Source organism: Neovison vison, chromosome 2 (genome assembly GCF_020171115.1).
Source record: "Neovison vison isolate M4711 chromosome 2, ASM_NN_V1, whole genome shotgun sequence".
In the NCBI taxonomy this organism is placed as follows: domain Eukaryota; kingdom Metazoa; phylum Chordata; class Mammalia; order Carnivora; family Mustelidae; genus Neogale; species Neogale vison.
Window position 1 is genome coordinate 173,936,915 of NC_058092.1, and position 16,377 is coordinate 173,953,291.

General features: G+C 36.2%; 1 pseudogene; it reads left to right on the plus strand.

Annotated features, from left to right (window-relative positions):
• The first annotated feature begins 562 nt into the window (after positions 1-562).
• LOC122899243 lies at positions 563-12,077 on the plus strand (annotated as a pseudogene).
• The last annotated feature ends 4,300 nt before the right edge of the window (positions 12,078-16,377 follow it).

The following is a 16,377-nucleotide window of genomic DNA, read 5'->3' on the forward strand; positions in this document are numbered from 1 at the left end:
TCTGCGTTGATAATCCCAAAAGTCTTGAATCCCCAGGTTCTCCTTTATAATCTGGGCCTGAAAAGAGTTTCCTAATCACCTCTTGTTAAGTTCAGTGCTCTCTGTTGGCTTGAAGATTATGTAGAATCCTTTGCCTTGACATCACTTCTTTCCTTGGCCACCAGGTCAGTAAATATGGCCCAGCTATGGAAGTGCTGAGTCTGATAAGAGAGGAAAGGGGCTATGGTGTGAGGAGCTGCAAATCCTAGCCAACATGTAACAGCAGGAACTGGGAGAACATCCATGGAACTGGATCCTAAAGCTTCTGGATCAATCAGGAAAGAACATAAAGGCAGATAAGGGAGTGTTTTTATGGGGGTACTTTTGAGTAACACAGGTTTTTTAACACCCTGAAAAGTACTTTAGGAAATGGTGTTAATGTTGTCTTTGAGGGTGGCTCCTAGGATCTTGGAGGAAGACAACCCTAGTTAAAAATGCTATACCTACCATGGCAATGAATAAAGTGTCAAAAACCTAAGTGAACTGAACATACTAGAGTGGATATGCCAAGTAATTCGGGAGAATGCATCAGCCCACTTTGCTCTGTGGGAGAGCCCAGAAGATTCTGTATTTGTCAATGACACCAGAATATGCCAATGAAAAGGGAACAGTGGTAACAAAAAGCTGAGTTATGACCCTCCTCTGCAGGTCATGGCTGAAGGTATGAGATGCTGTGTAGGACTAGGCCTCCTAACAGCAATGGAAATGATAAGAGATTTGGCTTTGGAGACTGATTAATATACCACTAGCTTCCATTCAATGCCAGCGATAAAGAATTACTATGAGTTTTAAATTAGAATCAACTATGTCAAATTGTTTCAGAAACTATAAAATGTTATTCATGTGAAAGTCCAGGATTGTTATCTATTAAGTTACGAGCCTGAGTCATGTTAATACTGTTTCTCACAGTATAATGCCTAGCAGGTAGAAGAGGCTTAGTAAAGGTTTGTTCATTACATGACTGTGAAGATTGACCACTAACATGCCACAAAGTCTCAGATATGTTGATAACATGAAAAAGGTAAAATAATTTATTATTAAAGTTACTTGGCAACAATCAATCCACATGCTTATCATCGTGCAGCCCACTCAATTCAGTCAAAAATAAAGATGCAACTTTTAGTCTCTACTTTTGAACATAAACACTGTAATTAGAGATTATATTTGGTGAAACTAGACTCACAGGAGATAGCAAGAGAATAAAACGAGAGCATATTAAGTGTTCTGTAGTTCAGAGACTGTGGGGAACAATGTAGGTTGAAATGGGCATAAAGGCTTCCAGGAAGAAGTGGAATTCGGGTTGGATTTAAATGAGAGGAGAGGACACTGGGCAGAGTGAGTGGCATTGGAGTGGTAATGGGGAAGAGGTAGAGTGTGAGAGGTCAACTAGATTAAAGGCCTAGAGGCAATTTTGAGCTGGAGAGCTTATGGCCAGAGAGGAAACAGATTCCCCAGAAACTCTGGTGGAGTGTATGTTGAAAAGCAGTAGAAGACATGCTAAGGTAAAAAGTGAGGAGTCACTGAAAATTTTTAAGCATTAGAGGTAGTCATGTGTTGTTTCTAATTCAGTCATTTACCCCTGTCACTACACAATTTTTTTTTAAGGAACCTCCAGTTACCCAGATAAATCATTCAGTGATTTTAAGATTTCTCTGTGTTTTCCCTCTATATGTGTAGCTTTTATGATGATGCTTAGTCTATATCATGTGAAGATAAAATTAATGTATTTTCTCTATTTCTTCAGTATCTGAAGAAGCTCATGTATAAAAATGTGAGGGAAATGACACTTAGCATCTATCTTTGACCTCTTTCATCAGATCCTTCTCATTGATTGAATTCATTCCTATTTATTATGATCATCACTCTGCAATTGCAGTGAGCTCTTTTTGATCTAGTTATTATTCTTTCTATCTATTTCTTTCACTAAAGTTTTCTGGGGTAAAGCAGTAAAGTGCTTATTGAAATTTAGAATGGCCAATGTCTAAAACAATATTTAGAAATTATCTCATCAGCCAAATTGACTCCTTATCATATGTTAAAAACATGTGCCCTATTAAGTCAATTCCCTAGCTTGTATATTCTGTAGAATATATAATTTGTGAATAAAAATATTCCCTTAAAAGTGTCCTGAAACTTAATAGCAACTTTTGCTTAAAGGGCACGAAGAAGAAAGTATGGGAGTAAAGTAAGAAGGAAGGCAGGGAGGGAGGGAGGGAAGGAGGGAAGAAAAGAGGGAAGGAGGGAGTAAGGAAAAGAGGTAAAGAAGAGTCATGTGTAACATGGGATCTGTCAAGTCACTGAAATTTTTCCTCATGTGTATCTGTGTTTGTCATTATGTATTAGGGATATATTTGAGAGGAGCATCTTGATCACTTGCATTTTATTTGTTTACTTAAATCTCCTGTCTATCTATGTCACATTAATGTGAGATCCTAGTGGTCTTCTGAAGGAAAATGCATTTTCATGAATGGACTAGGTCTATAATTTCTGACTAAAATTTGCCACTTTGTAGTTCGCTTCCTCAAATAATATGGCAGTCCACAGAGGCAGAGACTAAGGCAACACTACAGTGATAAAAAAAATCTTTAGAAATCTATAGTTTGTGTCTTTATTTATAATGATTAGTGAGAGATTAAGATTTGAGATTCATTCAGAGAAATGAGAGAACACAGAGTTCTTAACTCCTGGATTAATGGATTTTTCCTGTGTTTATCTTTCCCTTTACTTCCTGAATGTTTCTCACTTCAGTGCACTTAGTTGCTTCCCCCTCACACACAGACATCACCACAGGGATGATTCTGTTAAAACATTTGTCTTAGCACACTCTGATGTGGACTTTGCAAATATCAGTGGGTCAGATAAATTCCCATTGGAACATTTTCTGAAAAGGGCCTCCCCAGCCACCTTATTTTGAATATATAATATTTATAAACAATATACAACAATGCATGTGCCTCCCCTTTTTTGTAAGTCTAGTCACAAAAACTCTTTTTTTAAAATGAGATTCAATTAGCCAACATATAGTACATCATTAGTTTCAGATATGGTGTGCAAAAATTCATCAATTGACAGAAAACTTCTAATAGGCATTTTGACTCTGATGCCCTCAGATGGTTAAAAAAGTTCTTTCTTATGGCCTTCTATTAACTAATCTTCAGAAGTGAAATATTTTTCAGTTTACCAAAATGAAAGTGCTATTATTTAAATACTTGCCTATCCCTCACCACTCTTCCTAACCAAGCATAAAATTTGGATCATCGATTTGGGGTTGTCCATCTCCCTTTGTAAAACTCTCCCCTATCTCAAATTTCACCATTATTTTGGATTGGTTAAAAATACAGATCTTTAGAATTTTGGTGTTACTGACAGAAGACAGATAGCTTTTCATTAACTCCACTGTTCTGGAATAGCTCTTCGATGATAGCCTTTCTTGTAGACCAGAGGACTTCTTTTTCATTTTGACTTTTAGTCCTGTTAACCTTGAATCACACTTGGCCCAGGTCAATGACATCAATGATTCAATGAATTCCAAAATATACCTAGCAGCCAGACTGAAGGACCATTAACTGAAATAAACTGCCCTGAGGGTGTGGGTTGTAAAGGGGAAACAAAACAAAAAGCCAAAATTCTATACCAGGTATAGGTCCAGAGACTCCTTGATTGAAATTCTGTCAGGTTTTGCTGCCCATACTGAAGACCATTTTGTTAGAGACATAAAAAAGCTAAAGTGAATATAAAATCATATTTTTGAATGGTTCTCTATTGTCTAATAGTTTAACACCATGATGCTTTTCTATAGATTTCAGGGTTTCTCTGAATTACATTTTTATTAACCAGTTTCACAGGCCTTTCTATGATTGTAAAAGTAAATATATTTTCCTTATAAAATAGTTTACTGAAAAGCATAAAGTAAATCACATATAATTCTATCATTCAATGATAACAACTGGTAACATTTTGATGTATACCCTTCAGAATTTTTCCAGGCACACGCACACATATATGCATATTACAAAGTGAATCATACTGGTGATAATGCTATTTTCACTTAATCATGTTTCTGTATCAAAACCATCAACCTTATGAATGGTCTAATTGAATTCTGTTTTATTTATTTATTTTTAAAGCTTTTATTTATTTATTTGACAGACAGAGATTACAAGTAGACAGTGAGGCAGGCAGAGAGAGGAAGGGAAGCAGGCTCCCTGCTGAGCAGAGAGCCTGATGCAGAGCTTGATGCGGGGCTCGATGCGGGGCTTGATGCGGGGCTCGATCCAAGGACCCTGGAATCATTACCTGAGCCAAAGGCAGAGGCTTTAACCCATTGAGCTACCCAGGCGCCCCTGAATTCTGTTTTATGAACATGGCCCAATATCATTGACTTGCACTTATATTTTAATAGCTTCTAATTTGAAGCTGTTAGAAATAACACTTCAGTGACCATTCTGTTTATTCATCTTTGCCCATTTTTCTGATGCTTCCTTAGTATTAATTTCTGTATGCTGAATTTCTGGATCAACAGGAATATATATTTTAAGATTTGGAATATATACTGCCAAATTGTCTTCCAGAAAAATCTGTGCCAGTTTAGATTACTGGCAATAGTAGAAGAGGACTCTTCCTCACAGTGCATCCCATGTCTACAATGAGATTTAGTGTTCCTTTTACACTTAATTAATCTGAAAGTGAAAAGGGAGTTTTGCTACTTCAGTTTGCTCAAATATTGGTAAGGTTGAACCTCTTTCCATATATGTTTTGGGTTAAGCCTAACGAGAAAGTGAAGAGGAACTTAAGTGAAAATTGTGTCTGAAGTTGATCTTACTGAACTGAAATAAGTATGATAGAATGCACTATTTGAGACTATTAAATTAATTGAAATTAGGTGAGACTTTTCATTGCTGAGCCTCTTGGTAATAGGTGATGTTTATTGAGTACTTGTTTTATGCCAGGAATTTTTCCACTTTGTGGAATTTAGTTTTCATCACAATGTTATAAAGCAGGTATGCTATTTTATTCATTTCATCAGTGAGGAGACTGAGACATAAAGATGATAAGCAACTTACCCAAATTAAGTAAGCGGTAGAGCCAAAATCTGAACTCAGGTCCTGCCACTGAAGCTCAGGCTCTTAAACTCTGTCATTCCAGTATTTATAAGCATATATACCCAAGATACTTGGTGGAAGATTGCTAATAGTACTATCTTCCTCTATACCATGTAAGTTATTAATAAATGCTTTATTATTAAAATAAAGTTAATAAAATATGTTTCTTCTTAGAATATTTTTTCAGAAAAAATTTTTAAATTAGCTTACTTTTAAATCAGATGTATATATTTATATATAAAAAGCTAAAGTTACATATATAACTAAAATCTGTTGTCTGCATTTGAGGCTGAATATGAAAAGATTCAGAAATGTGATTTAAACATTCATAAATTTCCATACTTTAGGCTAAGTGTTGAAACCTTCACGGGAAAACAAAGCTATTTTTTGCTGACTTCTATTCTGCCCACTAATGAACTAGCTTTCTCATTCCATAAATACCTGAATTTTCAAGCTGAACTGTTATTTCTTGAGGTTTGGATTGCATACCCAGGGCTACAAGATTGGATGTGAATATCTAAGACAAATTTATGCTTGAAAAATATTTAAATGCAGAAGCAAATGTGTGTATGGTTGGTGATACATAAGTAATGAAAAGGCTGTTACCATGAATGACAGGAAAAGTCAGGATGAAAAATTACTTGATATTGGCTTATGGTAATGAGGTTGAAAAATGAAAAACACAGTTTTGATTTAGAAGACCAATCATTCAACAAATGCCAGAAAATACTAATTATTTACCTTAAACCAGTACAAAGTAAGAGGCCCGAGTTCCAATGGGCAAAGACCTCCTTATCTTTGATGAAGCCATTCTGTTCAAGTCACTCAGGTCTCACTGAGTGTTTTAAGTGCCTCCTATAGTCACAGAAATCGATCTTTGCTTTGGATTTAGCACACTTTGATCCCACCTCTTTCTTGACCTTGCTGGCATTATAATTCACGCTAATAGAAGGAGGCTCTAGTTTGTTTGTGCCAGCAATGCTTCATTTTCTAAGTTTGATTTAGAGATCTGAGGAAGGGTGATTATCCTTTGAGTGGGATATGTAACCTACATTGCATGTCATAGTACCCCCATTTACATATGAGGACATTCAGATTGAAGACATGAGATCCTTGCATTCAAAGAGTAGAAAAATTGCTTGGGAGACTGGCAGGCACTTTCTCTGTGAGGCACCTCCTCCAATTCTTGCTCACTTCTTAAATACTTAATGCTAAAATCTTGGCCATAAAAATATGATAAAAATAACTACAGCGAAATAAAGGGGGGGGCAGCTCTACTGATACCCTTGGAGATATTCTACTTATTATACTGACCCGAGAGGAGATGAATAAGATACAGTCACTATTATTTTATTTTATTTATTTTTAAAAATAATATTTATTAATGTATGTATATATGTATGTATGTATGTATTTATTTGAGACAGGGGGAGAGAGAGAGAGCACACAAACAGGGAGGAGGGTCAGAAGGAGAAGCAGACTCCCCACTGAGCAGGGAGTCTGATGTGGGGGCTCCATCCCAGGCCCCTGAGATAATGACCTGAGCTGAGGTAGAGATTTCATGGACTGAGCCACCCAGGTGCCCAGTACTATCATTTAAAAAATTCATTTTTTACAAGATATACATCTCAGTTAAGATATGAGCTTTATATAAATTCTCTTCTTAATTCCAATTACTTCTCCCTTCACCTCGTGCAGCTAGTGAAAATTTTTGTGGTTATCTCTTGCTCTATTTTTATAACTCCAGAATCCCCTTTTCAGTATTAGTGTTACAAAATAGTTTGTTTTTCTTTTACTGTCTCAATGAGATGGGCATGTAGAAATTGTGAGCATTAGCCTTGACATGGTCTCTTTTTCCCAGAGGACCAATACCAACAATAATAACCAACAGTTACATAATAATGCTACTCTGATTCCTAAATGCTTTATTTATTCTTCAGACTTCCTCTTCAGTGCGGTGAGTGATTCAGCATGCCAGAAAAGCATTATTGAAAACTTATTATTAGTTGGCTAGGAATCTTGTGGGGCAATTATAATCCACCCTTGTTCTGGCTATGGATTGATGCCATCTGGGAACAATGTTTCTGATCCTGAAATCCTGACTGAGATTTCCAGAACAGCATGAGTGATTCCAGCAATCAACTAATTAGGTGACACCATTTCTTCCTTCCAGTCCTGGGATATATGGCAGGTAGAATTCTGGACTCAAGAGCTGGGCAAAGACTGGGAGTGAATAAGATTATGTGTGAATCTGCATTACCATGAGAAGAGTCATTCCAGATACTGTTTTCTGTATTAATTCACTAAAATCCCAAGGCAAATATGATTATTATAATCCCTACTTTTCAGATAAGGAAACTGAGGCATTGAAGCTTGAGCAATTTTCCCACATAACTAGTAAGTGATGGAGCTGGAATTCTAGGCGAGCAGTCCTGCTCCACTCCACTACCCCTTTTATCTTTGTTGACCCTAGTATTGTGAAGGGCAGACCATATGCTTACCTAATGTATTATTATCTAGGACCCAGCCACCAGAGTCCTTCAAGTATTTTGCTAATGGCAGAGGGATTTACTATCAATGTAGGCAATCAAAGAAGATGATTCCATCTCTGAGAGAAAAGGAGAAGAGAGAAATGGCCTCCTCTCTAATATTAATACCAAAATGGAGCTTTGGGAAGGCTAAAGCTGGTGAGGGCTGACTCAGGAAGCCTGTAAAAGCCAATCTGCAGTTTGTGAAGAGTTAGACCAAAGTCCCTAGAGTCAGACCCATCGGTATTCCTGCGGCATGACAAACCCAGCAGGGTTCCAGAATGCTAACCAGTAATTATAACTGTGCTACAGTTAGTCTTGTTTTCTTTCTTTGCCTGAAAAACATAAATGGAATCACGTTGCCATTTCTTTTTATTCTTTATGTCTTCTTACTGTTAGGTTCTTTCTTTCTGCTCTTTCCCTGCTGTTAGTAAGATGAAAAAGGCTACGTATTCCAAGGCTTTCTGTTGACCTTTGAGACTTCAGCGTCTCCCACAAGGGAAAGAAAGCATCTCTGAAATAAATGAGAATTCATGAAATATCTCCGGCTTGGGGAGGAAACAAACGACTCTGGGTTCTTTTCAACTCACAGCACACAGCAGGCAGAAAAGCAGCAATTTGAGATTTCAGTGAGGCTGGGAGTCTCACAAGATAATGCTGAGGGTTGGCAGTCAAAGACTAGTGAAGTATTAGTGCTATAAGACTAAAATGTTCATACTTCCTAGGATTTGAAAAAAATAAGGCAGCCATAAGCTTATTAAATTCAGGTTGTCAACAGAATTTCTGTTAAATTTACCAATTTGGCGGGGTGGGGGGCTTTCCCTTGTTTTGGTTTGGCAAAAAGACAAATTCCTCAAGAGTTCTAAAGAAATAAAATATTACGCTATAAAGGAGAGGCAGCATAACATAATTCATCAACTTGGAAGGAAGACAAATTTGAATTGCAGATCAAAAATTTAATAATTCTATTTTCTTGGAAGAGTCATTTAAAACATTGTTCCTCAACTATGTAACTGGTTTTCCCTTGTCTATTTTTACCTGTCACACAGGTTTAAATCTAATGTTAAATATGTAGTTCCTATCATGGCCTAAGAAAATATACTTATCTCACCTTATTCCCGATGAATTTCCTTTCCCTTCACTTTGTTCTAGCACAATTTCTTCCTTGTTCTTTACACGCACCAAGGATAGACCCACCTTGGGGGCTGTGGACGTACTGTTTCCTCTGTTTGTAGTAATTTACCCACTAGCTCCTTCACTGCATTCATTTTTAATTTTATCTCTTACGAGCAGTCTTCCCTAAACTAGTTATCTAAAAAAGTACTACTGTCATTCTCAATTCCCTTACTTTTCTTTATTTTCCTTCTCAGCTCTTATCTATATCTGAAGCTGTATTTGTTTATATGGTTGCCATTCTCCTCCACTACAATATAAACTACATGTGCACATATTTCTAGTCTCTTTTTTTCACCACTCTATGCCAAGTGTCTAGAACAGTGCCTGGTACATAAAAGGCATACTACCATTATTTATCAGGTGTGTCTTGGTCTCTCTCTCTTCAAAGTGAAGATGGGGGGATAAAAAAAGCCCTCATTGTAGTGTTTGTGAAGATTATGAATAACATATTAAATGGAATCTAAAGTTCCCTAGTACACTGAAACAGATCTGTCTGTGCCTCATCCCTTTTCCTTCAGACTTACCAATTGTGTGTACTCTGGTGGGCTTCCAGCTGCTAATGAATGTCACTCTTTGCCTAAGGTATATTTCCAAAGCCTTGAAAAAACAGAAGTAACACTCCCACCCAAATCCCTCAAATTGTAATTCTCAGGTGCTGGTGCATAAATATGCCAATTTCCTCACCTCTCATTTTGCACCCTTCCCAGAGTTTCTCCATGGGATCAAGCTCTAGCCAATCATAGTGGTAGCTAGCTTGATAATGAATCCTTTATTGGCTGCCTTCTCTTTCCTTAACATTTCTCTACTCCCCTACTATGGTTTCCAAATAGAGTAATTGCACTGAGTCACTGTCTAAGGATCTGCTTCTGGGGGAACTCAAACTGAAATATTTTAAAAATGGTAGTCTGCCAGGTAGAAGTCAGAGCTCTTGACATAAAATATGTGTGTCTGCATAAATGTTTGTCATTCCACATAACTTAATAATTATTAAAAATAATAGTGTATATGTCTGACATTTAGCTGATGCCCAAATATCTTACATTGCAGCTTTTACCTCTGTATTATATACTTATTTTCTTATGTTCTTTCCATAATGATTAAACATGTTTGATTATTTATTTCCAGAATATTCATTTGATTGTCATGTCATTCTCAAACCTGGTACTATTTCAAAATAATGCATAATAATAATTCATCATAATATAAATTATATGATCATAGAGTTTATTTTTACCTCAAAAGCCCCTTTTCTCTTTTTTGTTAGCACTTAAATCTTTGGGGTGGGGATCAGGTATTTATCCCCACCCCAAAAATTTCCTCAATGGTCTCCTATGCAACTAATATGGCCTACTCTGCTAAGTCATCCATAATTTCCCCCTTTTCATAATTTCCATAACTTACTTTCTCTAGTCAGAGTTCTCTGCAGTTTTATAAGATCATAGAGTTTATTTTTAATCTTAAAAGCTTCTTTTCTCTGTTTTGTTAACATTTGTTTATGATTATCAGTGTTTTAAATTATATGATTTTTAAGATGTTACTTCAGTCATTTAAATCTTTAAGCATTAAGATATTGCAAATCAATAAACTATTGATTTCAAAGCATGTGAAATATATTTAAAGATAATTTAGACATTTTAACCTTCATTTCAAAAATACTGAAATACAATGTGGTACCGACATAAGGATAGAAATATAGATAAATAGAAAAGAATAGAGTCCAGATAGAAATCAATATGATATTCAACAGGGGACATCTGGTTCAACATGGTGACATAGGAAGATCCCGAACTCAACTCCTCACACAAGACACACTCAATCTGCAACTATATATGAAATAATTTCCTCTTTAAAAAGCTAAATTCTGGCTAAGTAATGACTATGTTGGGTGAACATGAAAAGAAAAACCACATGAGAGTAGATAGGAGACACAATCTCATCACAAACTTGACAAAAGTGTCAAGGCAATGCAGTGAAGAAAAGAAAGTCTTTTCAACAAATAGGGTAGGCATACTGAATATGGATATTGGAATATATATATATATATATATATATATATATATTCCAAGTCCTTTGGGAATTTGACTCATAACTTGAAAATTAACAAAAACAAACACAAACACAAAAATTAAGAAAAGTGCCCTAACTGCAAGAACTTGAGCTATAAAACTTCTACAAGAAAAAATTGGAGAAAATTTTGTGACTTTGGTTTTGGCAATAATTTCATACATACACATTAGAAATGTGATCCATAGAAAAAAATCAGTAAATTGTACTGTATCAAAATTCAAATCTTCTGTTTTTCAAAAGACACTACTAAAACAATGAAAAGATGAGTCACACACTTGGAAAGGATATTTGCAAAACATATAGAAAGTAAATAACTTATCTAGAATATAAAGAATTTTTATAATTGAATAAAATTAGGACAAATAACCCAAGAGAAGAAGTGAGAGAAAAAAAAAAACATTCAGAGACCCAGTTCTCATAAATGGGTACTTCTTACCTTAATCTGTTAGTATTAGTATCATCATTTCTAAATTAACCTTTGTAGTTTTCACATGGGTCGTTGGGTTCTTTCATTTAGTTAACATGATCACATAAAAATTGTATTCAGCTTAATATTGGGCAAAAATACTTAAGGAGTTTGCAAGTAATGATATTTGTTGACATTTAAGAAAATAAATGTGTAGATCAAGGTGAATCTTATGGAGATTCTCATTTAACACTGCTTTTCTAAAGGGCCAATTGCAATTATGTTCTAAGGAATGGGTAAGGTGTCTTCTACTTACAAACAGGACGTAGTAAGTAGTTCTTGGCTGGTTATGAAAGAATGTGGATTATGCTCCTGTGAACAACAACCAGAAAAAGCCAGAGAAGGAATTAAAAACAGGGACTGACCATTGCTGCTGCAGGATTTGCAAGCCATTATGTTTTGCAAGCCATTAAACATATGGAGTCTCAAATAAAACAAGTTTTTCAGAGTCTACCAAAATCTGTCTTCAGCGCTGGCTATTTGGGTTTGAAACCAAATGACAAAATGAGAAGCAGCATTAATACTAGGTGCAAGTCCTATTGCCAATAAAGGAAAAATAAGAGATGCTCATCGACGAGTTATGCTTTTAAATCATCCAGACAAGGGAGGATCTCCTTATATAGCAGCCAAAATCAATGAAGCTAAAGATTTAGTAGAAGGTCAAGCTAAAAAATGAGGTAAATGTGTGATGAATTTTAAGTTCTTGTTGGTATATACAAGTGCTAGCTTTTTAGAATAAAATGCCTCAAAGCTAAAAAAAAAAGGGGGGGAATATAAAACATATTTTTAAAAATATCAGAGAGATGTGGAAATCTAAGGAACTACTTGGTCTAAAATTCCAGAGATGGGAAGAATAATTTATAAGTGAATAGACAATTAACTATCAATTTTTCCCTGGAACACTTGTCAATTTTAGGTGTAGGCTGATAAATGGAGCTTGACCCAGGCTCCTCATAGAGCAAGGAGTCTCATGCAGGGTCCCATCCCAGGACCCTGGGATCATGGCCTGAGCCTAATGCAGATGCTTAACCAACTGAGCCACCCAAGTGCCCCCATATCTACTACCTCAAAGGGGAAAACTAACCAAACTCAGTTGGTTAAGTGGCTGCGTTTGGCTCAGGACATCCTCTCCAGGTCCTGGGATCAAGCCCCACTCCAGGCTCTCTGCTCCTTAGGGAGTTTGCTTCTCCCTCTCCCTCTGCCCCTCACCCTGCTCATGCTCTCCATCTCTCTCTCTTAAATAAATAAATAAAATATTTTTAAAAATAAAAAAAAATAAAAGGGGAAAACTACAATAATAAAAGAGTGGTCCAAAAGGACAGAAATGAAGAGCAAAAGATATATGAAACATGAGAAACAGATATAAAATCAGTATATTAGTAAGTAATTGCATTAATACTTCATTTACATAATGAAGAATAATTAGATTAAATACAAAAAAACCCAACTACCTGCTTCTTATGAGTGTAACAGTTTAATTAAATGACATTACAGAAAAATCAAAAGTGAAATGATGGGTGTTGGGGTCTAAAGAGTATAAAGAGTATTACTTCCACCCTTACAGTAAGAACAAGAAAATCTGGGCAATTTGTAAGTTCAGAACTTCCTTGAATCCATCTGAGAGCGAAGGTTGCAAAGTTGAAAACTAACCTGAAATGTGGACCGAGATGGAACTTAAGAGCTTGCTTACTGGGGTAGATGTAGAAGTATTCGGCTAGAAGAGCTGATGAATTGGCAAAAGTGAGTGGCCAGAAGGACACTTGTAAGACCATGAAATCCACAGGTATGGGAGAAGGGAGGAGTTCATATTCTCTATGAATCTCTACAAATCACAAGCAGTCATTGAGAAGATGAGGAGAGTCCTGAGTAGAGTCTTCCATGGTGTGGGCGAGGGGGAGAAGAGCAGATGCTGTAGAAGGGGCACAAAACTTCCCAGATGCTTCTCCTCTATGGAAAAAAGCCTTGCTATGCAGGACTGGGAGGGCAACAAAAACTGTTGCCCCTACAGTAATGGTAAAAAACTCATTGGAGCTGGGAGAGGGAAACAGAAAAACTACCTCTACCCCTGAAGGAGAAGCAAGAATATATGCTTGGTCCAGAACAATAGCTGGAAGATAGGCAAGAGGTTTTTAAAGGTTTTGCTCCCCAGACCCAAGGAAATGGTATATATTCAAGACCAAAGTTTATTTTCTTAAATACTTTTTATTTATTTGACACAGAGAGAGAGAGAAGGAGGAAATAAGAGGGAGAGCGAGCACAAGCAGGGGGAGTCAGAGGGAGAGAGAGAAGCAGGCTCCCTGCTAAGCAGGGAACCCAATGTGGGGCTTGATCCCAAGACCCCAGGATCATGACCCAATCCAAAGGCAGACAATTAACCCACTGAGCCATCCAAGTGTCCCAAGACTGAAGTTTAAACAGAATGTCAGAAAATGCCATCCCTGCCCCACTTCCTCTACGAAGATAAGAAGAATTGAGTAAAAGACAGTGCAGTACTGCAAAGAGAGCAGACCCTCTATGTAGTACATATAAAGGGAAGACCTAAACCTGAGGGTGGAGCAGGGAATGAGAAACAACCACTGACCAACCAGCCCCCAATCTAAACATGTTATCACTAGAGGAATTTGAGCCTGCCATGCATTCCAAGTAAGAAAGCAACAAGAAATCTCAAACCCAAGATGATGCTTTGATTAATATGAGCTTCCATACTAAAGGCCTAGTATGTGAAAGAAGGAAAAGTGTGCCCCTTTCTAAGCTCATAACCTTTTTACCCCTAATGTTTTACATAAATCAAACACAGACACATACACACACTCCCAAGAGGCAAAACAATCAACAGAATTAGATGTGGCTATTACAGAGATGTTGCAATTGTCTAACTGAAGAATTTAAAATAACTATAAAAGACTCTATAAAAATGGCCTAATGGAAAATGTGTAATGATGTAATAATGATAATAATTATATGAGTAATTTCATAAGGTATGGAAACTGTAAGAAAAAACTGTAAGAAAATAAAAATAAAAACTGTAAGGGAATGACAGAAGTGAAAAATGGAAAACACAGTAACAGAAATGAAGACAGCCTCTATGTGAACTTATCAGTGGTCTCAGCACAGCCAAGGAAAAAATTAGTAAACTCAAAGACACATCAACAAAAATGATCCAAACTGCGGTGCCTGGGTGCCTCAGCCATTAAGCTTCTGCCTTCAGCTCAGGTCATGATCCCAGGGTCCTGGGATTGAGCCCCACCTCAGGCTCCCTGCTCAACGGGGAGCCTGTTTCTTTCTCTCCCACTTCCCCTGCTTGTGTTTCTCTCTCACTGTGTCTCTCTCTGTCAAATAAATAAATAAAATCTTTTAAAAAAATGACCTAAATTGAAACAAAAGAGTAATAAGTACAAGAAGGAAAAGATAAATAAGCAAAGTAGGGTATCCAAAAACTGTGGGATAATATCAAATTATTTTTATGCCTTACTAAAATGCCTAAAGGAGAAAAGAGAAAAATGCACAGAAAAAATATTTGAAGAAATAATAGTTGACAGTGTTTCAAAATTAATGACAGACACCAAATCATAGATTCAACAAGTTCAGAGAATATCAAGCAAGATAAGTATCAGTCAAACAAACACAGAACACACTTAGGCATATCATAATCAGTTGAAAACAAAAGACAAGAGAAAATTTGAAGTTAAAGGACACATTATATACAATTTTACACCCATAGGCAAAAACAGAAAAAAACCTCAAAACCATATCTCATATCTTACACAAAACATAACTCAAAATGTTTTACAAATAAAAATGTAAAACATAAAACTAAAACTTCTAGAAGAAACCTTAGGTAAAAATATCTGTGGCTTCTGGTTAGGCAAAGAATTTCAAGATATTACATAAAAAAGAAGATCCATTAAAGAAAACATAAGTTGGAAATTATCCAATTTGAAAACTTTTGGTCTGTGAAAGTCACTGTTAATCACATGATAAGCTTGAGATTGGAAAAAAAACTGAAAATCACACTTCTGACCAAGTTCTTATATTCAGAAAATATAAATAATTTACAAAACAACAACTGACTTTTTTTTTTTAAGCTTTCTAGGTGATTTAAACTTATAGCAAAGTTTGGAAACCTCTCTTCTACAGCATCCTCTTTTACTTTTCTTAGAAACATAACTCTCCTTCTGTCTTAGATTAGAGTTGGCTTTGAAACATGAATCTCAACCCCAGACTCACTCATTCATATTCCCTTGAATATGTCTGGGGTGGCTTTCTGGTGTATATATTGGCAGCCTACAGGCAGCTGGGCTGATATTTCACTTTTGGTCCTTCTGTCACTTCTGTTTATTCTATTCTTTCTTGGCACCTGTAGATTTAAATGTGACTTTAGATTTCAGGCAGGCACATCTTTTGAAAAGCAGAATATAGAATCTAAAATAAATGACATTTACTTTGAAAGATTATTAAATGGAAATGCATCTCAACTTGTCCATATGACTTATAAATTGGTGATGTTTATAGATCTTTAAGCAGGGATGCCTGGGTGGCTCTGTCAGTTGAGTGACTGCCTTCAGCTCAGGTCATGATCCCAGGATCTGGGGATTGAGCTCCACATCAGGCTCCCACCCCAACGGAGATCCTCTTCTCCCTCTCCTCTCCTGCTGCCTGCTACTCTGCCTACTTGTTCTCTCTCTCTCTGTCAAATAAATAAATAAAATCTTTAAAAGATATGTGTGTGTGTGTGTGTGTGTATATATATATATATATATATATATATATATATCCTTAAGCCCCTCTCCAGGAGCAAATTGAACTTGCTTCTTTTCATTCAGGATAGACGTTTAGGCAAATCCATTGATGTAGATGAGTTGCAGTAAACTAATTTCTTTAGTATTAATTTTTATGATTTGCTTAGGAGTTTATGTCTAAGAATAATTTTCTATTAGAGTGGTGACATTCAAATTTTAGTAGACATGAAAATCATCTAGGGAAGGAGTTTTTAAAAATG